Source organism: Hyperolius riggenbachi, chromosome 9 (assembly GCF_040937935.1).
Source record: "Hyperolius riggenbachi isolate aHypRig1 chromosome 9, aHypRig1.pri, whole genome shotgun sequence".
NCBI classification, from domain to species: Eukaryota; Metazoa; Chordata; class Amphibia; order Anura; family Hyperoliidae; genus Hyperolius; species Hyperolius riggenbachi.
Genome location: NC_090654.1, coordinates 104,368,173 through 104,394,134, shown reverse-complemented (window position 1 = coordinate 104,394,134; position 25,962 = coordinate 104,368,173). Strand labels below are relative to the sequence as shown.

General features: G+C 45.8%; 1 long non-coding RNA gene across 1 annotated transcript in view; it reads right to left on the bottom strand.

Moving 5' to 3' along the window:
• Nucleotides 1–25,684, bottom strand: part of LOC137531690 (uncharacterized) — a 34,615-nt gene extending 8,931 nt beyond the window's left edge. Inside the window, exons 1-2 of the long non-coding RNA XR_011023709.1 lie at nt 25,265–25,684; nt 3,468–3,540 (exon numbers count right to left, since the gene is read on the bottom strand). This is a non-coding gene — a long non-coding RNA (uncharacterized lncRNA). The remainder of the gene's footprint in view (nt 1–3,467; nt 3,541–25,264) is intronic.
• Nucleotides 25,685–25,962: the final 278 nt, after the last annotated feature.

Here is a 25,962-nt window from a genome sequence, read left to right as displayed (position 1 = left end):
TCTCTTTAACGCAGTTAGGGTGCAAAAAAGTGCCACACATGTGGTATCACCGTACTCAGGAGAAGTAGTGTACAATGTGTTTTGGGGTGTATTTTTACACATACCCAAGCTGAGTGGGAGAAATATCTCTGTACATGGACAATTGTGTAAAAAAAAAATCAAACAAATCTCATTTACAGAGATATTTCTCCCACCCAGCGGAAGCAGGAGATTTGGGCGCATGAGACAAGTGGACAAAAAGGGCGCCCCATTCACTCCCATTATAAATATCGTTTAATGGGCGCCGAACAGGGAAAAAAAGGCGCCGGAGATTATTAACGTTTTACAAACGGCGCCCAGAGATTTTTAAGGTTTTATAACTGTGCTTGTGATGATTTAACTTTACAAAATGAGCCCGTGATGAATAACGTTTATAAAGATACTAAATCACTATTTCTAAAACATTATTATCCACCCAAAAAATTATTTACATTTTTTATTTAAATTTTTTATTTATTAATGTTTGTAAAACATTATTATCCATAGGGGGTCTTAGGTTTAGGCACCACCAGGGGGGTCTTAGGTTTAGGCACCACCAGGGGGGTCTTAGGTTTAGGCACCAACAGGGGGGTCTTAGGTTTAGGCACCACCAGGGGGTTTTAGGTTTAGGCACCACAAGGGGGGTCTTAGGTTTAGGCACCAACAGGGGGGTCTTAGGTTTAGGCACCACCAGGGGGGTCTTAGGTTTAGGCACCAACAGGGGGGGTCTTAGGTTTAGGCACCAACAGGGGGTCTAGGGGTTAGGGATAGGTACAGGGAGGGTTTTTAACAAACGTAAATATAAGTTTCAGTTTAGAAACAGGGAAGATTAACGTTTTAAGAATTGCCGATCTCATACACATTATTTAATGATTTATAAATTCTTAAAACACTATTTGTAAACGAAATTCTACACAATATTTTTATAAACGATAATACTGCTTATCATTTACACCACGCACCCTTTTTTCCCGACGCCCTTTTTTGATGTACGCCACCCAGCATGGGTATGTGTAAAAATACACCCCAAAACACATTATACTACTTCTCCTGAGTACGGAAATACCACATGTGTGGCACTTTTTTGCAGCCTAACTGCGCTAAGGGGCCCAAAGTCCAATGAGCACCTTTAGGCTTTACAGGGGTGCTTACAATTAGGCACCCCCCAAAATGCCAGGACAGTGAACACACCCCACAAATGACCCCATTTTGGAAAGTAGACACTTCAAGGTATTCAGAGAGGAGCATAGTGAGTCCGTGGCAGATTTCATTTTTTTTTGTCGAAAGTTAGAAGAAATGGAAACTTTTTTTTTTTGTCACAAAGTGTCATTTTCCGCTAACTTGTGACAAAAAATAAAATCTTCTATGAACTCACTATGCCTCTTAGTGAATACTTTGGGATGTCTTCTTTCCAAAATTGGGTCATTTGAGGGGTATTTATACTATCCTGGAATTTTAGCACCTCATGAAACATGACAGGTGGTCAGAAAAGTCAGAGATGCTTCAAAATGGGAAAATTCACTTTTGCCACGATAGTTTGTAAACGCTATAACTTTTACCCAAACCAATAAATATACACTGAACGGATATTTTTTTATTAAAGACATGTAGCACAATACATTTGGACAAAAATGTATACAGAAATGTTACTTTATTTGAAAAATGTCAGCATAAAAATTTAAAAAAATCATTTTTTGACAAAATTCATGTCTTTTTTGATGAATATAATAAAAACGAAAACTCGCAGTAGCAATCAAATAGCACCAACAGAAAGCTGTATTAGTGGCAAGAAAAGGAGGTAAAATTCATTTAGGTGGTAGGTTGTATGAGCGAGCAATAAACCGTGAAAGCTGCAGTGGTCTGAATGGAGAAAAAGGCTCTGGTCCTTAAGGGGCGAAAAGACTGTGGTCCTCAAGTGGTTAATATGTTGTTCGTGCACAGAAAACAAAATTACATTCTGCATGATTACTCACATGATGACGGACATTTTGTCAGTTTTCTCTATCAATTGCATTGGCTGCTGTGAAAAAAACGCCCGCGTTTTTCAGCATTGAAATACACTTGGTGTACAAAAAAGTATGCAGAAAAACGCGCGCAGAAAACTGAAAGACAAGTGTGTTCCCTGCCTCAGTTATCTAGAACTCAATCAACCACCCGGAAGTCTCAACTAACTGGACCTCGGGTGGGGGGGGGGGGAGCTATGGGGGGTGTTCTTCTATCATTTTTGCAGGGCAGTCTGCAGTGGAAACCACATACAAAACCTGTGGGTTCTGGCCTTTTGCAGCTGTCTGCTGCTCTGCTGCATCCTCGTACAGCTCCTGCTGTGTCACATGTCCTGCATTGGGTCATGCATGCATCAGGAACCGTACAAAGGGGATGCATCAAAGCAGCTGGCAGCTACAGGAAGTTAAGAGAAGACAACCAGCTCAAGGGAGCTTTTGGTTTCCACTGCACGCTGCTCTGCATTTGCTCTGTGGGGGAAGGTCAGTGTTACATTATCTCCCGTTGTTTAAATACTCAAGCAACCAGAAATTACACATATTAGGCATCAGGCAACCACTGCTTGTGCCGGATAACCGAGACACTACTGTACTGATACATAAGTACTCCACAGTTATGCCACAAGGAGACACTGATTTCATTTTTGTTAGGGAATGCATTTATACTATAGGCTACAGAGAGATATATAGCAATCACCATGTTTTTCACTCCATAAGACGCAGCTGACCATAAGGCACACCTAGGTTCAGAGGACGAAAATCCTTAAAGAGAACCAGAGGTGTGTTTGTGAAATCTTATTAGGACACAGAAGGAAGTTCTGTATACAATGACCTGCCTCTGTGTCCTTCCATTGTACCTCCACCTCCCCCCCGGGCTCTGCTGTCCACCCCACAAAAACGCCAGGCTAGCGACACGCAGATTTTCGCTAGCCTGCTATTTTCCTCAGCCTGTCATTCACCCGCCACTTCCCTGCCTCCTGTATAACAGGGCTCCCCCACCTGTGTCCCTTCCCTCCCTGCCTCCGTAAGCTTCCTCCAATCGGCTTACAGAGGTGGGGAGGGAAGGCACATAGGTGGCGGAGCCATGTAATACAGGAGGTGGGGGAGCGGCGGTGAGTGACAGGCTGAGGTAAATGGCAGGCTAGTGACAATCTGTGTGTTGTTAGCCTGGCACTTTTTTTTTAATGGGGGACAGCAGAGCCCGGGGGGGGGGGGGGGGGGCTGGAGGCACAATAGAAGGACACAGAGTATACAGAACATGCCTCTGTGCCCTAATATGTTTTGGCAAACCCACCTTGGGTTCTCTTTAAACACTATTCTAAACCAGGTGTGTCTTCAGGGAGCAGGGACAGCTTCTGAAGCATCTTCCCCCAAGCTCTCTACTACCTCCCCAAGCAAATAGTGCTCCTGGTGGACCCTTGCAGAATAGCGGCAGTGGAACACTCTCACCTGTCCAGTCAGTGTGCTCCTTCCTGTCTGTGTCCTTCTCTCTTCATCCTCGCTGGCACCCCCTCTCTGTGACCTGGTGGCATGTACATGAGTAATTACATTGTCCCAGATCACACTGATTAAGCAAGCTAGATGGAATTTTCTACTGAAGCAGGTGGTTTTGGTGCTTATCTCTGAGCACCGAAACTGGGCACCGCTATTGCACTAATGCTGTAGTGCACAGGGTGCGTAAAGGTAATACAGGGTTCTGGGCAATCGCCAGACCCCAAATTACCTCTCCCTCTAGGTTGCGATGACTCAGAGGGGAATAGTATTTAAAGCTAATGTAACCCCACGTAAAATAAAAAAGAGGGATGGCTCTGAGTCCTAATGAGTCTACCCTCTCCTCTCCCAGTGCCCGGTGGATCCTTCGTTCAAATCCGCAGCCGCGGGGACTTCGGAAGTATTCGGGAGCACTCGGGCGGCTTCGTACTGCGCACGCATGAGTGCGACATAGAGGACACTCGCGCATGCGCAGTATGCAGCGGCCCATCTTCGGGAGCCCGAGTGCTCCCGAAGACTTCCGAAACCTCTCTTCGGCGGCGGAAGTGACAGTATTTGACCGAAATGGTCGAATACTGCTACGGGGGATCCTGAGCGGGACCGGGCACCGGGAGAGGAGAGGGAAGTCTCATTAGGACAGAGCCTTCCCTCTCCTTAGGTAAGTATCTGACTTTTTATTTTTTTACGTCGGTTCCCATTAGCTTGAATTTGAGCTGCAGCAGTGTGAGTGTAACGATTGGTGTAGCACACAGACGTCTGATTATTGTGTGATCTGCAGAATCACCAATAATACAGACTCTATACCCGATTATGTGGTGATCTGCAGTATCACCAATAATGCAAGTATAGAAGGCTGAGAAACAGACGTGTAAAGTGTTTGGTGCGACAGTAGAACAAATGGATAGATCTCACCAGAGAAGCTGGTGAGTACTATCTGAAACAATAGTGTTAGACCTCACCAGGGGAGCTGGTGGGTACTAGCTGCAACAACAGTGCTAGCCAGAGGAGCTGGTGAGTATCAGTCAAAGAGCACCTCACCAGTGGCAAGGGCCCACTGGTGAGTAGAGAGGTCTGACAGGCAAGGTTCGGCAACTGAGAGGCAGATACAGTACAGAAACGTGAGGCAGAAGAATAGTGAGTTATCAGGCAGAGGTTCAGCAACTAAGTCAGATAGGCAGAAGTACAGAATCGATGAGCAATAGCAAGGTCAGAGTATAGCCAGAATCATACACAGGTTATCAGTGATACAATATAACAATAGTCCTAGTCTTGTGTGAAATCCCTGGTTTCCTCCAAGATCAAAGCACACCGGATACTAGTCTAAGGTCTGAGCGCTAACACGAGTGTATTCGCAACAGCAGACAAGTTGCAAATGACCAGTGAAGGCTTAAGAAGCCGAGGAGAGCTCACAGCTGCACCCCTTACCAATCAGCCAATCCGAGCGGCGTGAGTCACCTCTGACATCAGCTGACCGGCAGGTCAGCTCACGCGCCTTCTTCCAGCATAAAGGTCCCGTCTCAGCGCGCGCCTGCGCGATACAGCGACCCTATGAGACCGAGACAGTACCAAAGGCGGCTGCGGGTATACCCTGCGTGTCCGCAGCCGCCATAGTTGCAGATGTTCCAGTCAGTCATCATTCGGCTCAACCTGCACCCAACTCACCGGTGGCGTACTAATACGTATACATTTTCATCAGTATCTGAAAATGGGCTTGACTATGTTCTACTCCCTTTCTCCACTCTTTTTTTTTCCTGGAGTTGGGCTTTCATCTTATGACAGGTACACTTTTAGCAGTTAAGAATGCTGCTGTAAGCAGGCAGCAGAGCTATATTTGCAGTAAGGTCAGTGTAATTTGTAACACAAATCCATAGCTGCATCCTAGGAATAATGAAGTTATTGTAGATTAGTGACAGTATCTGCCAACACGTTTATATCACAGCACAAATAAGGGTATCTCGTCTTGTCCATACTCAGTAAGCATTAAAAAAATATATACACAGAAAAATGATGCCCCCTCCTTGCAGTCTCACTCTAGCAGCCATTTCATTCTGATCTTACGAAGGACCTTCGGGGCAATCCCATTTTTCACCAATTTCTTTAGTGCCGGGAAGCTGGAGATGTGGAGATAAAGGGTGGGAGAAGCGTGTGACGGATAAAACAGCAGCATGCAGGCAGTCATTAGGCTAGTGTGGCGCAGTGTACATTTCCTCACAGCGGAGCAGCCAGCAGGACCTCAGCCCTTCAGTCCATACAGAGCTCTGGAAGGACGCTCCCCTGTGATAGAAATCAATATGTCACACACTGCCAGTTCCTCACAATGATGTGCTGTTTTCTCAGTGTAAAGAAGCATGGATTGTGCTTTTCGGCCTCCTTTAAAAGTCAGAATGACCCTCATGTATGAAAATGTGCTGCCTGGTGACCCTGTACTGAAGCAGTTCACAGGGGGCACTTAGGACCAGCGGGGTTCCCGAGACAGACAGCGCTTCACAGCAACTACCTGAACACTTTCATAGAACAAGATGTTCAAGTCTGGAATATAAATGAGGATATCGCCAGCAGAGATGATTAAATTAACCTACATGATATTGCCTGTAGGTGAAATAATACTGTAATAATTATTATTGATTCATTTAGCACTATCATCTTCTGTGGGAAAGTGAGAAACAAATATGGGTACAATAAACAGACACAGGTAATACACAGACACTGGTACATAAGGTAATTAATTTCCCTAGCAGCGTGATTATTTACTGATTTTTTTTGTCTAAAAGCGGTGCAATATTTTCATGAGCTTTTAGACCCTAAATGCAGGGAAAAATCATACCGCAGTGAGATCTGAGGTAGCCCCTGCAGAGACTCACCCCCTCGGGATGCACCTCTAGAATTCTCCCTCCGTCCATTAGGTGGCGCAGTAACCTTATAGTGAGATCGCTGCCTGTTATCATTGATGACAAATGATCTCCCCTGAGGGTTAGAGAGCCTCCGAGGACTGGGAAAAGAATGGCTGCCAGCATCTGGATGGCTCCCAGCATCTGGGGAGGTGAGTTAGAAACCCTGCCATGTTTACTGTGTCTGCATCACTCCCGGGGGCTACCCCAACTCAGGCTCGGGATTACCACTCCTGCGTTTTTCTTCACCTGGAGCCTGACTCGGGGTTATTGCCAAGGAGGTTAAAGGCTATGTTCAGAGTGGCGTTTGTGTTCCCTATGACAGCAGGAATGCAATGCATTGGATCGGGACAGCAGCGCTGCACGTTATGATTGTATTGCGTTGGGTATGCATCACTCTTACTGTGCGCATTTAGCGGTAACACACTCCATGCAGTGCATTACGATGCACCTTGTGAGATGGGCCCACAGGCTGTGAGGGTCATCAAGAAGAGGCAAAGGAATAGAACATTTGCCTTCTTAAAAAAATAAGTTATTTGTGATTATTCAGATTGGAGTAAGCATATGATGTCTCCCACGATGCATCACTGCTGAATATGCAAAGCATCCTTTGTTGTCCCTGTAAGCTAGCCACACCTCCAGAACCGCTGGAATACAATGATGTGTCAGCTTGTTAATTGTACAGAGCCTTAATAATCCAACATGCATACAGACTGTTTCCTATTGGTTGAAACCCATCAGTGCATGGCATGGATTAATGTGGCTCTATTTATTTATTTATTGTATTTTTAAAGCGCCAACAAATTACGCAGCGCTGATGGGGTAGGACTTGAAACCCCCAGAGTAACAGACTATTGAGCAAGCTCATGGTGAACCAGAACTCAGTGGTTCTGGAGGTGTGGTTAGTTTATAGGGACTGCACAGCATGTTTTTTATTATTCAGTAGTGATGCATCGTGGGAGACATCATATGCTCATTACATTCTGAATAATAGCAAAAACCTTCTCTTTTAAAGGATACTAGGGGCTTGAATCACTAACCGGCACTAAGTGTTAGCGTCGGTGTGAAAATCCCTTTTTTGCCACTAGTGCGCACAAAGCTACTTTGCGCGCAGCCCCGCTCACTGCGGATGCGCCTATATTAAAGAGAATCTGTATTGTTAAAATCACACAAAAGTAAACATACCAGTGTGTTAGGGGACATCTCCTATTACCCTCTGTCACAATTTAGCCGCTCCCCGCCACATTAAAAGTAGTCAAAAACAGTTTTAAAAAGTTTGTTTGTAAACAAACAAAATGGCCACCAAAACAGGAAGTAGGTTGATGTACAGTATGTCCACACATAGAAAAGACATCCATACACAAGCAGGCTGTATACAGCCTTCCTTTTAAATCTCAAGAGATCATTTGTGTGTTTCTTTCCCCCTGCAGCTCACTGAAGAGTTACAAGCTGATTGTTTGTTTACTCTTGCAGATAGCTCTGCCCGGTTGTCTGTAATTCTGCAGTATGTGACTCATCAGTATGTGAACAGAGGATTTAACCAGCTTGTAAAAGATAAGAGAGCAGAGAAAAGCTGGCTAATGTAAATAACACACACATACAGGGTAGTGTGCATAGAGGCAGGCCCGGCCCTAGACTTTTTGCTGCCTGAGGCAAGCTTTCAGCAACCCCCCCCCCCCCACAGCCGTGGGTGTGAGGTGAGGGGCCGCCGGAGCTGGAGGGGATAGCGGGCAGGAATGGGGGTATTGGGCCTAGCGGCGGGGAGGGGGTCGGACCCCCCCTCCCTTGCCTGGGTCCCCCGTCCTCCGCTCCCCTCCAGCTTTAAAAAGTTGCGTGGCTGACTGGCTGGCTGCAGCTGTAAGAGGCAACGGGCGGTGATCACTCACCTCTTCCTCGTACCAGCCTAGCTTGCGCTCCACTGACGTCACTTCCTGCTACGCCGCAGGAAGTGACGTCAGTGGAGCGCACGTTGGAACGAGGAAGAGGTGAGTGATCCCCGCCCATTGCCTCTTACAGCTGCAGCCAGCCAGCCACGCAACTTTTTAAAGCTGGAGGGGAGCGGAGGACGGGGGACCCAGGCGAGGGAGGGGGGGGTCCGGCCCCCCTCCCCGCCGCTAGGCCCAATACCCCCTTCCTGCCCGCTATCCCCTCCAGCTCGGGCGGCCCCTCACACCCACGAACGGGCGGGTGCCCCCCCCAGAAGTGCCGCCTGAGGCAAAAGTTTCACCCTGCCTCATGGGCGAGCCGGCCCTGCATAGAGGGGGCATGCATAGCAGATCACACTGAAGAGTTGGCAGCCTTCCAGACACAGGATGACAAGTCCGACAGGGGAAAGATAAGCTGATTTATTACAGAGATGGTGATAGTATAAAGTGCTGCAGTAAGCCAGAGCACATTATAATAGGTTTAGGAACTTGTAGGATGGTAGAAAACACAATGACATTTTTGTTACCAAGTCCCTTTAATGCATGGTGCGACAATAACGTCGCACCCGCTGCCTCTTAAACGTTGCATCTGATGCGACAATAACGGTGCATCGGGTGCCCCTGAAAGGCGCATCGTCGCATCAGATGCGACGTTTATTGGTTCACCGCGCACTAATATAGGCGCACCCACGCTGCGCGCGCAGTGAGCGGGACTTAGACTTAGACTGATGTGTGGGCGCAAACTACTTAGTGCCGTAGTTTGCGCCCACTAAGTGATCGGGCACACTAACCGGCTTAGCGCCGGTTAGTGAATCAAGCCCTAGATGTGAAATAACCTAGAGAAACGGGTGGAGCAGGCATATATTGTTACCTGTCCAGATGCCTACCGCTCCTCGCGTTCTCCTCTCTGCCTCCACAGTCTAATTTACTGCCCCTCCGGCAGCCTCTTCCGAGGTCACCAGAGTCGGGCACTACTGTGCAGGTGCTGGCCGGCTGAGCGCATCCTACAGCGCACGACCGTGGCCGCCTGGCCGGTAGTGATTTCACACACATGCTCAGAGTGCTCCCGGCCAGCACCTGCACAGTAGTGCCCAACTCTGGCAACCTGGAAGAGGCTACCGGAGGAGCATTTAGGTAGACTGCGGGGGCAGAGAGGAGAACGGGGGAAGCGGTTGGCATCAGGACAGGTAACAGTATATGTCTGCTCCCCCAGCTTCTCTAGGTTATTTCACATCTGGTCTCCTTTAAGAAGGCAAACTTTTGTGTTGCTTTAAAATATAGAAAAGAAATCTCGAGGGAAGCCTGTAGATTCTGTAAAGCAGGGGTGCCCACACTTTGTCGCCATCTGAGCTATGGTACTTTGAAAATTGCCAAATCAAAATGATCTACAAGATAGTCTCTACCTACAATTGCAAGCCACAATTAAAGAGAATCTGTAAAAAAGAAAAACAGCCCAGAGGGAGTACTTACCTCAGGAGGGGGAAGCTTCTGGATCCTAATGAGGCCTCCCCGACCTCTTCACCCTCCTGGATCCAGCACAGACAGACAGCCCTTGAACAGCGGCCCTGTAAATATTTACCTTCTTTGCTCCTGTGCAAGCGCAGTAGTGGCTTTCCAATGGGCTCTGACAGAAATAGCCCGATTGGGTCCACTCTATCTTGACTCAGGTTCTCTTTAACCTCCTGACATTTACGCCGCTCAGGAGGTTTTGTTAGTTTGTGCCCCCAGGATGAATGAATTTGATCACATGACTGCAAAACCTTTAGCTAGCACTAGGCTAGCTAGTACAAGTTTCTGGCACCCTCCGATCTCCCCGATCCCCCGTTTATACATTACTCAGCCTGGATCCAGCGATCGGAGCAGCCTCGCCGCACAGCTCCGGTCTTCACTATGGGCAGAATCGCACATGACGTCGCCGACGCTATGACGTCATGCGCAAACCCGATCCTTCCCATAGAGAGACCGAAGCTGTGCAGGGAGACTGCGCCGATCGCTGGATCCAGGCTGGGTAAAGTATAAACGGGGGGATCGCAGGCAAATGGGGGGTGATGGACACCTGTACTAGCTAGCCTAGTGCTAGCTAAAGGTTTTTCAGCCATGTGATTAAATTAATTCATCCTGGGGGACTCCTGAGGCCATTGAGCGGTATGCCCGACACAGTGTCGGGCATACCGCTAAGGAGGTTAAGTATCTAGAAAATAATTGTTTGTTTCTAGAAGTTGGTATGGTGTGGCTAATCTATTGGAGCAGAAGGGATATTTTTGACTATAGTTCCACTTTAAAGGGATACTGTAGGGGGGTCGGGGGAAAATGAGTTGAACTTACCCGGGGCTTCTAATGGTCCCCTGCAGACATCCTGTGCCCGCACAGCCACTCACCGATGCTCCGGCTCTGCCTCCAGTTCACTTCTAGAGTTTCTGACTTTAAAGTCAGAAAACCACTGCGCTTGTGTTGCTGTGTCCTCGATCCCGCTGATGTCACCAGGAGCGTACTGCGCAGGCACAGACCATACTGGGCTTCTGCTATACACTCCTGGTGACATCGGCGGGAGCGAGGACACGGCAACGCAAGCGCAGTGGTTTTCTGACTTTAAAGTCAGAAATTCCAGAAGAGAACTGGAGGCGGGGCCGGAGCATCGGTGAGTGGCTGCGCCAACACAGGATGTCTGCGGGGGACCATTAGAAGTCCCGGGTAAGTTCAGCTCATTTTCCCCCGACCCCTACAGTATCCCTAAGTTATGAGGAAAGGCTAGCTGCACTAAACTTACTTACCCTTGAAATGGGATTAAGAAGCATATGATCATTAGTATAAATACAGTATATAAATGTCCCTTACAGACAATTTAGCGAAATATTTTTTTACCTTAGGGTCACTTCAAAAAACTCCAGGGTAGCGTTTGATGTTGGAGGAAAAAAGGTTTAATCTGCAGCTGTGGAAAGTGTTCTTCACTGTGAGGCTGTGGAAATCTAAAACACTGAGGCTTTAATAAGATAAGCTTCAACGGCTTGAAAAGTGGATGTATAAGCTGAACCAAATAAACAGAAACACACTTTGAACAACAAAGGAATGAGTCTGTCTCAGTCTGTAGAGAAATACCTGCAGTTTCTTCACAAAATATTTCTGCACTCCAAACAGTGTATTCAAAGGGCTATAACAATTTTCTAGCCAGTAGGTTTTATAGCGGAATAATATCAGGGGCTTATTGCAGCATGCTGTGAGCTCATACAGCACCTTCTGGTGATCTGTTACTTCAAGCACCAGTCTGGCTCAGCTCTAAAATAACAACTTCCAGTCTGATAGATGAGTCAAATATACTTCCTGTTTTGTCCTCACTAAACAGGTTCACTCTCCATGCATCACATTTCTAGAAACCCTCACTAGAAACACATCTTTGTCTTTAACATGTTTGGCACCGACAGGCTCTGGCCCCTTAAAGAGCGATTGACAGCCATAAAATCAAATTCCTATTACCCACTGCTCTGTGTTTATTATTTAGTCTACATCCTGACCCTGCATTGCCTTCCGCCTTCGTCAGTGTTTTGTGAGCACTGGGTGATTGCAGGCACCACAGAGAAGAGGTTTACACAGCTCATATACATATTCTAAGCATCCCAATATACTTATACCAAGACGAGCACTGATATAAGATACAAAAATAATTTAATCAAAACAACGCATTTTCCGTGCGTCCACTCACTTCCTCAGGTCAATAAAGTTGAATTGGGGTAAGTTTTTCTTGCCTTTTAAACAGTTTTTAATTATTTTACACATGCTTTGGGTTGCCTTTCTCCCAGTGTTACACCTCCGAACCACCATGGGGTTGGTACAGGCCTTAATAGGTCCAGCAACTTCCTTCTGGTTCTCTCTCATACAGCATACATTAGTAAGTGAAGCAATTTGGCCTGTTTCTGCATTCTGTTTCTGCTATTTCTTCTACTACACCTTCCCAGTCTACACTGAAAAGTCTTATAGGCCTAACAAATACCTTCAGGACTACTATAATTAGCATGTATATTTTTGGAATGGAAGCAGCACTAGCTGTTTCTCTAAACTCTCCCCTGCCTAACCCTAGAATTCCTGACAACTACCGCGTGTCTTATCATACCGTGTGCAGTTTCTGGAAGAGGACTGCTTCTGTCTTCTGTATCTACTGCTGCAGACAGTTCTTCCCTGCTGTTACACACAGAGAGACCATGGAACTGGAAGCTCATTCAGTCTGTATAAAATTCATTTACAATCCGAATGTGATGAAGAAAAGCAAGTAAAACATTCTGTCAGAAGCTGAAGAAGGGTTTTGGGTATAAGGAGTCTGTAAACTGTTTTCCTGTATACGTTTGTTACCAGTTAGAGAATGGCGTGCAGCCTCTTTGCCATAATCAAAGCTGTGTATAATACTAATCTGCATTGATAGATTGTAAGCTCTTGGGTCTATAGGTTTTATTTTTTTTAGCATATTTACCAGTAGATTGCTGTCTCTTGTGCACCATGTATAGGTTTAACCGAGAGCAGAAGATTTTTTTTTTTAATTCAGTCATCACACAGGAATTTTACCAAAAAATAGTAGTAGGGGGGAAAATAAATCAATGCAAAGTGAGAAGTTAAAAAATAGAAAAATTATTGAATCTCGTTGTGTAATTTGTTCATGTTGTTTGATCCACAGTGAGCCAGCAATCATCTTTACTACTGGCAGACATGAAAAAACAAAATGGACAGCACCAACTTCCATTATCTATAAACACACCCATTATACATTATACATTTTATACACATATATGAAAGATACTGCTTTCTTGGCAGTTGGAAACAACTGTTATTTCCCACAATGCCACGAGGTTCACAGACAGGAATCTGTCAAGGCCAGACCTCCCTGATGTTCTTTTCGATAAAAGGTAAAGATTTCTTGTGGGAAAAGAAGGTTTCGGCTACTGACTGGGATTAAGTTCAATCGAGGTCCTGCATGTGGCAGCGTGGATCTGTCAGAGCGTAGATTTCAATTCCCGCCATGCAGTCCCGCCGCTCCCACCGATCGAGCTGTTTTCTTCCCGCCGCAATACACTCGCCCTGCCGTCTCTATGACGGCAGAGCTCTGTGAGCCAATCAGGAGCCATTTTCATTGGCTCCTGGCCCTGTCATCACTGTAAGCCAATCTCATTGGCTTACATTGATTGACAGGGTCAGGAGCCAATGAAGTGGCTCCTGACCGGCACACAGTGCTTTGCTGGCATAGGGACGGCAGAGAGATGGACCTGCGATGGGAACAGAACAGCGTGGCCGGCGGATTACTGCAGTGATTCGTTGGGAGACGGCATTTTACCATACCAGCAGTCTCTGGTCCTTATTATGGCGGCCTACATGGTACAATAAAAACGTTTGATCATCCCATTTATTCGATCTAAATGATCGAATCGAATGAAAGTTGAAAATATTTTTTTTTTTCAATCAAGAAATTCGAACGGTTATCCTGTTTTTTTGAGAAAAATTAGATCGGACATGCTGGAAAAATCTTTATATTTGATCTAATGGAATAATCGAACAAAATTATCTAATCGAAAAAAATGAAAAATTGTACCATGTATGGCCACCATTAGAGATGTCCCGAATGGTTCACACGCGAACAATGCGGGTTCACGTTCGCATCAGATCTCAAACTTTATGCGAGTTCGACCCACCGCCTATACTACAGTTCCTGGAAGGATCGGCACCACACAAAAGGTTGTATTCATAAGCTCTTTAGATCTTTATTGCATTAAAAATGACAAGGCAGCGACAGCCCGCTGTTTCGGCCTGGTGTGGCCAGGCCGAAACAGCGGGCTGTCGCTGCCTTGTCATTTTTAATGCAATAAAGATCTAAAGAGCTTATGAATACAACCTTTTGTGTGGTGCCGATCCTTCCAGGAACTGTTGCATTTTTGCCCCTTGTGGTATAGGGGCTAGGATCTTGGCACACACTTTATCTTTTGAGCCTGGAGGGTGCTCCCAAGAGTTTGTTTTACACCGCCTATACTACATCATTGGGCTAAACTTTGACCCTCTACATCACAGTCAGCAGACACATGGCAGCCAATCAGGCACTCGCTCCTGGAGCCCACCTCCCATATAAGGCAGCAGTGTTGGCCATTTTCTCACTCTGTGTGCTGCTGTTTTAGTGAGAGAAGGGAGAGAGGTTGCTGCAGAGATAGGGAAAGCTTAGTTTGGCTCTTGTTAGCTTGCTCATTGCTGATATTTGTTGCTGAAAAGCACCACCAAAACAGCTCTTTTGAGAGCTAATCTTCTTGTGATGTGTTTGTTTTTTGTTTTTTTGTGTGGCCCACTGACACTGCATATACAGCCCTTGCTATACTGTGCCAGGCCCAGCACATTCAGTGCATCCATTTTCACTGCACCTGTGTGACCGCACGCTGTTCTATATAGCAGTCACTGCATACATTTCACTGCACCTGTGTGCCCGCACACTGTTTTATATAGCAGTCACTGCATCTGTGTGAACGCATGCTGTTTTATATAGCAGTCACTGCATACATTTCACGGCACATGTGTGACCGCATGCGGTTTTATATAGCAGTCACTGCATCTGTGTGACCACACGTTGTTTTATATACAAGTCACTGCATACATTTCACTGCACCAACGTGACTCCACACTGTTTTATATACCAGCAGTTAGTGCATCCATTTTCAGTGCACCTGTGTGACTGCACATTGTTATACCAGCAGTCACTGCCACCTTTTCACTGCACCTGTGTGACTGCACATTGTTATACCAGCAGTCACTGCAACCTTTTCACTGCACCTGTGTGACTGCACATTGTTCTACCAGCAGTCAGTGCATTCATTTTCACTGCACTTGTGTGACTGCACATTATATTAGTCAAGTCAGTGCATAGCTTTCACTTCATCCCCCCCAATATGGACAAAACAACAGGCAGAGGCAGAGCCAGAGGCAGGCCACCTGGCTGGTCTGTTCGAGGTCTTGCTGTTGTGATTTCGTGCGGCCCTCGACTAAAGTACAGTGTTCAGAAGAATGCACGTGCCATCAACCCCCAATATTGTCGGGACGTAGTTGACTATTTAACACAGAACACCTCATCTTTCTCAGCTTCCGCACGGAAGCGTGACATATCTTCCTCCTCCTGCTCTGATTCTGGTACCCCACTTAACACTCAGTCGGCAGCCGTCACCAAAGTGCCATCATCCCAGGGCTCAGCGGTGTGGAAATGTCTTTGTATGTCTGCCTCAGATGAGAGCGATGCCATCTGTACTCTCTGCCACCGAAAATTGAGCCGTGGAAAGACCAAGGCCCGCGTAGGGACAACTTCCTTACGAAGGCACATGATGAAAAAGCACAAATTGCAATTGGATGACCACCTGAGGAAAAGCAGCACACAAAAGCAAAGCCACACACTGCAGTGGAAGATACCAGGCCGCAATTATTTCTCAAAAAAGGCGATACCCAAACTGTACCGTGATGTTGAAAGGCAAGTGGTGTCATCTCTGGCACACAGCGTTGGGTCAAGGGTCCATCTGACTATGGATGCCTGGTCTGCAAAGCATGGTCAGGCCTGCCTGAAGACTAAATCAGTCCCCACACATAGCATCTCTGCCTGCCCGCTGTGTGACTGCCTGCCCCAAGACTAAGTCTGTCCCCAAACAGCATCTCTGCCTGCAGGCTGCTTGACTGCCTTCTCCGCCACCACCAACAGGGTCCAGGACTCCAGGCAGATTCCTAAATGTTTAAGGCCGCTGCTAGCGGCCGCTATAATAATTTTTCTGGTGCGTGTACATGCCTGCCTAATTTTTCTGGCTGCACTGTGGCTGCAACAACAAAACAAAAGGCATGTACATGTGTCAATTCCCCTTCGTGATTATTACCTTGCCACCGTGAAGGGGCTTGCGTATCACAATGAAGCAATGACCGGCTATATGAGTGTGTTGGGCGGCACACTTGAACCAAGATAATAAGTTCGTTGCTTCATTGTGGACAGACCAAATTAGATCAGCTGGACACACAGTCACTGTTGTTCTGTCATTGAGCTACCTCAGCCTGACCATATGGGCTTGAAAACCGCCATTGCCTGCACTCGCCATGGTGCACACCAGTCCAGCACGGCCATCACTACACAAACAGCTGTTTGCGATGCATTACACAGTGTGTTTGGTGTGTCAGTGTGAAGCAGTACACTAATTACACTACCTGATTGATGTATACACACGCAAGATGTTTTAAAGCACTTTATGCCTCCAATTTAGCATGCATTGTGATTTCTGCCCTTAAAACCCTGCTGTGCGTCAAATTCTGATTTTTCCCTGAGACTTTTGCCGTGTATCCCACTCCGCCATGCCCCCCTCCAGGTGTTAGACCCCTTGAAACATCTTTTCCATCACTTTTGTGGCCAGAATTAGTGTTTGTAGTTTTGAAAGTTCGCCTGCCTATTGAAGTCTATTATGCTTTGCATGGTTCTCGCGAACGCAAACTTTTTCGGAAGTTTGCGTTTGATGTTTGTGAACCTAAAATCGGAGGTTCGAGCCATCTCTAGTCCTTATGGGGCGGAGACTGCTGCTACGGAAATGGTTAATACCCCACTGACTGATGGTGCCTCTCTACTGGTGCTGTTGGCATGTTTTGGTAAAGTGTTTCCCATGAACTGCTTAGTTACAGCTTCTAGAGGATTTCCAAACTGTTTTGCACAATTATACATCAATTTCCTGTATCATTATTAGCAACAAATAAGGACATTCTTGGTCTGGTATAGCTTCAGGAAAGTGAGCGGTACTATCTCCTCGTTGCCGTAGGCTAATGCAATTTGATTCTTGCATTGTTTATTGAAAGTTGAAAATAACATATCTCTTAGCACAGTAGAAGTACAACTGTAAAGTGGATGCCTAGGACCTGGTGGTGGGCTAGAGTGCTGGCTGACCTAGGTCGGGTCACGTGACACCTCGGGAGCTGTGCATGGGCACCAGAAAGCTGCTAGGAGCAACAGAAAGGGTAGAAGATACCGTCCGGAGGCTCGATAAGTATTTAATGCCCTGCAACCCCCCCCAAACCACGCATTGTTTTCTGTTTTTTGTAGTACTATGCTATGTTTACATTCGACCTTGCAAGTATCACTACACTATTAACTCGAGGGATCACATTTAATAGCCCTTCCGGTTACTTAGTCCCTTCTCACAGTGTCTTACTGTATTTTTTTTCTTATTTGTAGCATTTATTCAGCAAGAAATGCTGTCCTTTAGATACACACAGCCTCAATAGGGTTCCCTTAAATATCAGTTGGATGAATCTAGATATGGCAATAAGGTACAACAAGCAAGCAATAGCGCAGATCTTGCCACGGATGACTTTCCATCTAAGCTTCCAGTAATGATGCAGAATGAGTCCTGGAGGAAAAGACGTGTCCATTTAAATATTAACTTTTAGATTTCAACAATTTACTGTCAAGAGAGCAGACTGACAATCTGCAGCAGGTGCCAGCAGCTTGCGCAAAGGTTTAAAAGCTTATCGAACGGGCTTTCCAATTATATAATTGCTGTGATAACCGCTTGCCAGCTCATCTTCTGAAATTACTTGCTTCCACTGAAAAAAAAATGGATAGGGGACCCTCCTAACAACAGAAAGACAGATCTGTGAGCCTGCTCTTAGATGTTCAGCCCTGCATATGTTAAAGACAGTCCCAGAAGTGAGTCAGTATGTACATCTTCATCAGTCAGCAACCAGACTGCCTGACCCCTTCTTCCCATTCGCTATGATTCAGGCAGTCCCGACCTTTTACCTTCCCTTTGGCGAGCTTCAGGGTATACTGCAATTCTTGTCTCTGCGTTCACTGGCCTTTCATCTCCTTCTAGTTCAGTTACTCAGTGATGAAGGCACACGGATCTTTATCCGCTGTACAAAAGGCAGAGATGCATTCCACAGAATTCAGCTTCAGCAACAATAAGCTGTCTCTCTCACATAGTAAAGTGGGTAGATGAGGAAGAATTATATGCAATTGTCAGTTAAAGAAATGCACTTTAGCTTGCTTGTATCCAAGCCTAGACTGTCATCTGTGGGAGAAGAGGAAGCCACAGTGACAATCGCTGCACACTATGTCACAGCATGCCACAGATTGAGAGGTGCATATCGGAACTGTAAATCTAAAAATTGTCCATAAACTGATTATCCAGTATACCTGTATCCCATCCCAACCCCCAGAACTCACCCCCTTTCATGTCCTCCATTCCTTATTGCTTTGGCAATGTCTTCATGTATCTTGGTCATGTCATTAAAGTTATTTTCTATTTGAATTGATCCTGTAAGCAGAGGCTCGGAAATGAGGCTTGTGTGGGATGTAGGGAACAGAGAGGCTTTCTGCTTTGTGTGTACTTTGGAGTAAGCAGTGAGAGAGAGAGAGAGAGAGAGAGAGAGAGAGAGAGAGAGAGAGAGAGAGAGAGAAAGAGAGAGAGAGAGAGAGAGAGAGAGGCGGGCATTTAAAGTAGCATGCTTTTGTTCTTGCTTTGTTGTTTGGACATGTTTTAATGGTCTAATTGTAGAATGAAATATTGCTTTTGCTATTTAATTAAAAAGTCATTCATTAAAAAAAAAATGATGATCAAAAAAGACAATGTTTTCCCTCACATTTGACTAGTTGAGTATGTGTATATGGACATGTGTGCAAAGCGCTATTTTTATTGCTGACCCTTACACTGTATGTTGCCTTCTGAAAATTATCAGAGCCCGATTTCTAATTAGGCCTCACAGGCCTGGGCCTTGGGCGGCTGATTCCCAAGGGGGTGGTGAGACATTAAAAAGAGGTTACAGCAGGGCTGGATTTACCATGAGGCACTGTAGGCTTGTGCCTACAGGCGTCTGATGATGAAAAGGCGGCTCATTCCCCTCCCTGATTCCCTCTCTCCCTCCTTCCCTATGCAGAGTCCCGAGCAGAGCGTAAATGAGAAGTTACTCATTCAGTTTTTGGCATTCCACTGATGAGATCTCCCTTCAGTGGGGGGCACCTCTAGCTACAGTACTTAATACTGAGGGTACCTTTAGCTACCTAATGCTAAGGGAAACCTGTGGCTACCTATGACTGGCAAGGAAAGTAAGGGAGAAGTGAAGGCTGGGACAGCCAGTACACTTGCGGTGCAGTTTGGTGGGAGTTTGTAGGTTCATGTAGGGCGAGGTCTAGGGTGCCAGGACATCTGTGCCTATATAGACTCCTGTGAAGAAAATCCGGGCCTGGGTTACAGCATAGGGAAAAGAAGTCTGCATATGAGAACCAGCACATGGAAGAGGGGAGCTTTACATGGGAAAAGTGGCTGTTGTGTGTTAAACATGGATGAGGGGGCTACACTTGGAATGGGAGGATTCCTGCTAGACATGGAAGGGGAGCAAGAGAAAAAGTTGACTAGACACGCAAAATTATTGAGAATTATTGATCGCTACCAATAAATAGCGAAACGTCTAGAAGAAGCATTCCTGCTATCAGTATATTAACTGTAGTGTGTCTATTATGGTCCATTCACACTTTTACACTTTTTGCACGCTTACTGCATGAAAAGCACATCAATTGTTTTGTTTTCATAAACACAAGTGAAGTGTTTTAAGTATGTTACCAAATATGTGCTTTTATTTATTTTAATTTGAGCATGGTCATGTGACTCACATTGCAATACTGCTGGGTGAGTGGGTTTATTACATCATTTCAGTGCACAGCATAGCCACGTGGAAGGATCATTTCCCTAGCTCCGCCCCCACTTACCGCTGGATAGGAAGTACATCACTGAATTTTTGATGATCGGCACATATGCCGTGCACCACTACTCAAATTCAATCGTGCACGGAGCAGTGCTGCTCTTACCGCTCGGCAACGTACTGCAGAGTCTGCGTTGCCTCTACATAGCTTGAAGAACTCCCATTGTGTTGCACTGCACTACGGGTACTGTAGCCAGTCTCAAATAGACTAATGGCCACTGGGATGCGGCACAGGAGCAGTGGGGAGAGAACTGCGTTGCAACGTGATAGCGTGGTAGGGGCCTTAGAGTTCAGAGTGGGAAAATAAGTAAAACGCTATTCTGGTAGAGAACCTTACGTTTCAAATTAACTTGATCAATACCCAACAGGTTGTCACTGGTAGGAGTTTGTCATAGCACCCCAGCTATATGCATGCATGATTTCTATGGGGGTTCCCTTATTTTAAAGATTCTATCAAGCAGCAAACAAAAAAACTAGAATGACCATTGTATCTGTCACATTTTACAGAATAGGCTTCTCTCCAGCGATGCACAGTGTGTAAGCCCACGTCCTATTCAGGATGCAGAGATAAATGGTTACCATTTTCATTTTAGATGCTGGCACATTACAGTTTTACATGCAGCATGTGGGTTATGATGATTAGCCATTTCATAATAAAACAAGCCAAATACTTAGGCAAAGTTCAGGTCTTGCTTTGTGCCAAACGAAATGTGTGCTCATAGCGATAGCTGAAAAAAAGGCGCATAGAAGGTGGAGAGAGGTAGTGGATGGACCAGAATCATAATGCCTTGTATTTAAAAGGGTGTCCTGTGCACCAGAGAAGGCCAGTAGACCACAATGTTACCCATATACAGGATCTTCTCAAAAAAATTAGCATATTGTGATAAAGTTCATTATTTTCTGTAATGTACTGATAAACATTAGACTTTCATATATTTTAGATTCAAATACACACAACTGAAGTAGTTCAAGCCTTTTATTGTTTTAATATTGATGATTTTGGCATACAGCTCATAAATACCCCAAATTCCTATCTCAAAAAATTAGCATATTTCATCCGACCAATAAATGAAAAGTGTTTTTAAAACAAAAAAAGTCAACCTTCAAATAATTATGTTCAGTTATGCACTCAATACTTGGTCGGGAATCCTTTTGCAGAAATGACTGCTTCAATGCGGCGTGGCATGGAGGCACTCAGCCTGTGGCACTGCTCAGGTGTTATGGAGGCCCAGGATGATTCGATAGCGGCCTTAAGCTCATCCAGAGTGTTGGGTCTTGCGTCTCTCAACTTTCTCTTCACAATATCCCACAGATTCTCTATGGGGTTCAGGTCAGGAGAGTTGGCAGGCCAATTGAGCACAGTAATACCATGGTCAGTAAACCATTTACCAGTGGTTTTGGCACTGTGAGCAGGTGCCAGGTCGTGCTGAAAAATGAAATCTTCATCTCCATAAAGCTTTTCAGCAGATGGAAGCATGAACCAACTTTTGAACCATAAACAGCGGCAGAAGCGCCTGACCTAGGCTACAGAGAAGCAGCACTGGACTGTTGCTCAGTGGTCCAAAGTACTTTTTTCGAATGAAAGCAATTTGCGGGATCAGGGACCCCCGGTAAGCCGCACTATAGCGGCGGTTTAGCAGGGGCACACGTGCACCTGCTATTTAGGAGGTCTGAAGCGAGATTTATTCTCGCTTCAGACTCTCTTTAAGGCCGCTATCGAAGCATCCTGGACCTCCATAACACCTGAGCAGTGCCTCAGGCTGATTGCCTCCATGCCACGCCGCATTGAAGCAGTCATTTATGCAAAAGGATTCCCGACCAAGTATTGAGTGCATAACTGAGCATAATTATTTGAAGGTTGACCTTTTTTGTTTTAAAAACACTTTTCTTTTATTGGTCAGATGAAATATGCTAATTTTTTGAGATAGGAATTTGGGGTTTTCATGAGCTGTATGCCAAAATCACCAATATTAAAACAATAAAAGGCTTGAACTACTTCAGTTGTGTGTATTTGAGTCTAAAATATATGAAAGTCTAATGTTTATCAGTACATTACAAAAAATAATGAACTTTATCACAATATGCTAATTTTTTGAGAAGATCCTGTACACTCGAATATAAGTTGACCCAAATATTTGACCTTCTTAAGGGGAACCTGAACACAAGTAAAAATCACTATACTGAACTTACCTGGGGCTTCCCCCAGCCCCGCGGAGTCTGTGAGGTCTCTCAGCATCCTCTGGGCTCCCTCCGTTCTCCCACTGGTAGCTACGTTAACTGCTCGACTTGGCTTGGAATTGTGCGCAACTGTGGATGCATGGCCCGTACATGCCCCCATTCTGCTAGCATGCCAGTCGGAGTGAGCATTTTATTCATTTGCGGTTCTCAAAAGAATAAACTGCGCTTGTGCAGGATGCTTACAGCCATGGGTGCATGAGCAAGATGGGCGTGCGAAGGGGATGCTCACTAAGTCTTGCAACTACCGGAGCCACCAGCGCGAGAACGGAGGAAGCCCAGAGGACGCAGAGGGACCTCATGGATTACGAGGGGCTGGAGAAAGCCCAAGGTAAGTTCAGTATGGCATTTTTCACTAGTGTTCAGGTTTCCTTTAAGATTACATTTTTGGATGACTCAAGTATAAGTTGGCTCAGGGAAGTGGGCCATTAAAGAGAGTCTGAAGCGAGAATAAATCTCGCTTCAGACCTCATAGATAGCAGGGGCATGTGTGCCCCTGCTAAAACGCCGCTATCCCGCGGCTAAATGCGGGTCCCTTCACCCCCAAATCCCCCTCCGTGCAGCGGGGGAGCGCTTCCGCATTGGAGCAGGGCTAACCGCCGCAGCCCTGCCTCCTGCGCGTCTATCAGACGCGTACCTCCGCCTCTCCCCCGCTCCTCTCAGTCTTCCTTCACTGAGAGGGGCGGGGGAGAGGCAGCGATGTGCGTCTGATAGACGCGACTAGAGGCAGGGCTGCAGCCGTTAGCCCTGCCTCTAGGAAGAGAAAATATACGACCAACTTTGCGACCAAGTCTTGCGGGGGTGGGTTTGGGGGTGAAGGGACCCCCGTTTAGCCGCGGGATAGCGGCGTTTTAGCAGGGGCACACATGCCCCTGCTAACTATGAGCTCTGAAGCGAGATTTATTCTCGCTTCAGAGTCTCTTTAAGGGCTTAAGTCCTCCAAAGCAGCCATTGCACCCTGTGGCTCCCAAGTGCAGCCATTAACACAGCCAGTTACAGTGCCTCATAATACTGCATGTGTATAAAGGGAGAAGTGGCTTTACAACCGCGAGTCAAATAAAATATGAGATCTGCTCAACCAGCATTATTAACCACTTAAAGAGGAACTCCAGTGAAAATTATGTAATAAAAAAGTGCTTAATTTTTACAATAATTATTTATCAACGATTTAGTCAGTGTTTACCCATTGAAAAAGCTTTCTTTTCCCTGATCTACATTCTGACATTTATTACATGGTGACTTTTTTACAGATGGCAGGGGATGTCACTGGAAGTAGCTGCTGCTTGCTTTTGTGGCAGTTGGAAACAGCTGTAAACAGCTAATTCCCACAATGCAACATGGTCCTCACAGTTTCCTGTGGGAGGGGTTTCACCACAATATTAGCCATACAGGGCCCCCTGATGATCCGTTTGTGAAAAGGAATAGATTTCTCATGGGAAAGGGGTATCAGCTACTGATTGGTATGAAGTTCAATTCTTGGTCACAGTTTCTCTTTAAGTACCAGCGGTCTCTGCCCCCTTGAGGACCAAAGACCGCTGGTACAGAAGTGGCGGAATCCCAACAAATCGCAGCACATACCCGCCGCAACTGCTGCCACCACCGCACATCGGGAACATGGGCCACCCACTCTGCCATCTCTATGACAGCAGAGTTCCTGTGAGCCGATCAGTAGCCGTTTTCATTGGCTCTTGGCCCTGTCTTTCAATGTAAGCCAATGGGAGTTGCTTACATTGAAAGACAGGGCCAGGAGCTAATGAAATCGGCTCCTGACCCGCTCACAGGGCTCAGCCGTCATAGAGACAGACAGAGCCAGTGAGCTGCAATGGGAGACTGCACGGATTCAGTGGCGAGATCGAGTGACGAAAACGGCGGATGCGCGTAGCAGCAGTGTGTTGAAATCTACGCCCTGGCAGCCAGATAGCCATCAAAACAGGGCGTAGATTTCAACTACGACGGTCCGTAAGTAGTTAACGTTTTACCGTATTATATAGTATTCAAAGTAGCTATTAAATGTGCCAAAAGTGCAGGGTAAATGCAGAGATACGCAGGCAATAACAACATGCGTAAAAACCTGAACACAGCCGTGACATAGAAAGGTGCACCTGTAGACTAAGGCGCCCCCTGCCTTTACCCTGCATTTTTGGCGCATTTTACATTAGCACTTTGAAAATGTAATAAAACTGTTAGGAACCTAAACTCAGTAAATTCCCGACATACATGCACTCGTATTATATACCCCTGTTATGTTCTACGGCTACGCCAAGCTGTCAGACTGAGGTCTAGGAATAGTGTTGCTGCTGTCACCAAGTGACAGCTTTAGGCATTACAGTAACCATAAAGAGAAACTCCGACCAAGAATTTAACTTTATCCCAATCAGTAGCTGATACACCCTTTTACATGACAAATCTATTGCATTTCACAAACAGACCATCAGGGGGCGCTGTATGACTGATATTGTGGTGAAACCCCTCCCAAAAGAAGCTCTGGGACAGGGCAAACTGCCACAATGTAACAATGTTCACAGACAGGAAATAGCTGCTTACAGCTGTCTGTAACGGCCAGAACAGCTAGAAGCAGCTACATAACCTGCCCACAGTAACAATGTCACCATGTAATACATGTCAGAATGTGAATCGGGGAGAGGAAAGATTTTACAATGAGCAAACACTGACTAAATCATTTATACATAATTATTGTAAAAATGAAGCAATTTTTTTTATTACATTATTTTCACTGGAGTTCCTCTTTAATTACTTTCACTTGGCTAATTATTTACCAGGTGAGTCTGGTTAGCCTGGCAGCTGGCTTGCAGCCAAGTTTACCTAGCACACTCTGGATTGAATAATTGATGGTCTGGTGAGTCTGGTTTGAATCTGCTCTCTGATTGGCTCCCTGTGCTATAAAAGTCTTTCAGGCTCTATGCCTGTTATGTTGTTCAGCTAAGGCTGTGTTGTTGGAGTGCGCTGTGTGTTAACTTACCTCTGCTATGGTTTGACTATGCTTCTGTTTCATCCCCTGATTCATCTATCTGTCTTAGCTGGTTATTTGGGTGTTTCAATGGTTACCTCAGCTTCAGATCCAATACTTTGCATGAATAAATCCTGGGTGCAACCGAAGTCGGGTAGACGTAGTCAGTCTCCTACTCAGGCGGGGGGCTTGGCTTTAGGTGAAGATCGTGGTAGAGATTGGGGTATTGGGTTTGAAAGGTAACTGGCTGATCACCTGGATATCTCACAAACACTTTACGTGCACTAAAGCTGTACAATACTGTTTGAACAGACCCATATACAGCTGCACATGGAGGGACCTGCTAGGCTGCTCTGTGTGCACTGATGCTGTCAGACGCAAGGGCAAGCTGTGGGTACCAGCTGTGTTGACAGGAAGATACACTAGGCCTGTCTCCACTCGTCAGTTTTTCTGTGCATCAGTTTTTTTTGCAGGAGTTGTTTGACAGTTTTGCATTGCTGCCAATTGTTTTTATGCACGTGAAAAACGAATTCAAGTGTGAACTAGCCCACTGAATTAACATTGGTTGCAGTTTTCTATTTCTAGATAGTGTCTGCTACTCTTGCAAGGATTCTGAGTGTGCTAGGGTCAAAAATTGCATAATAATGGTTGCAGTTTTCCTGTGCAGAAAATGCACAGAAAAACTGATGAGTGGAGACAGGCCCAAGGGC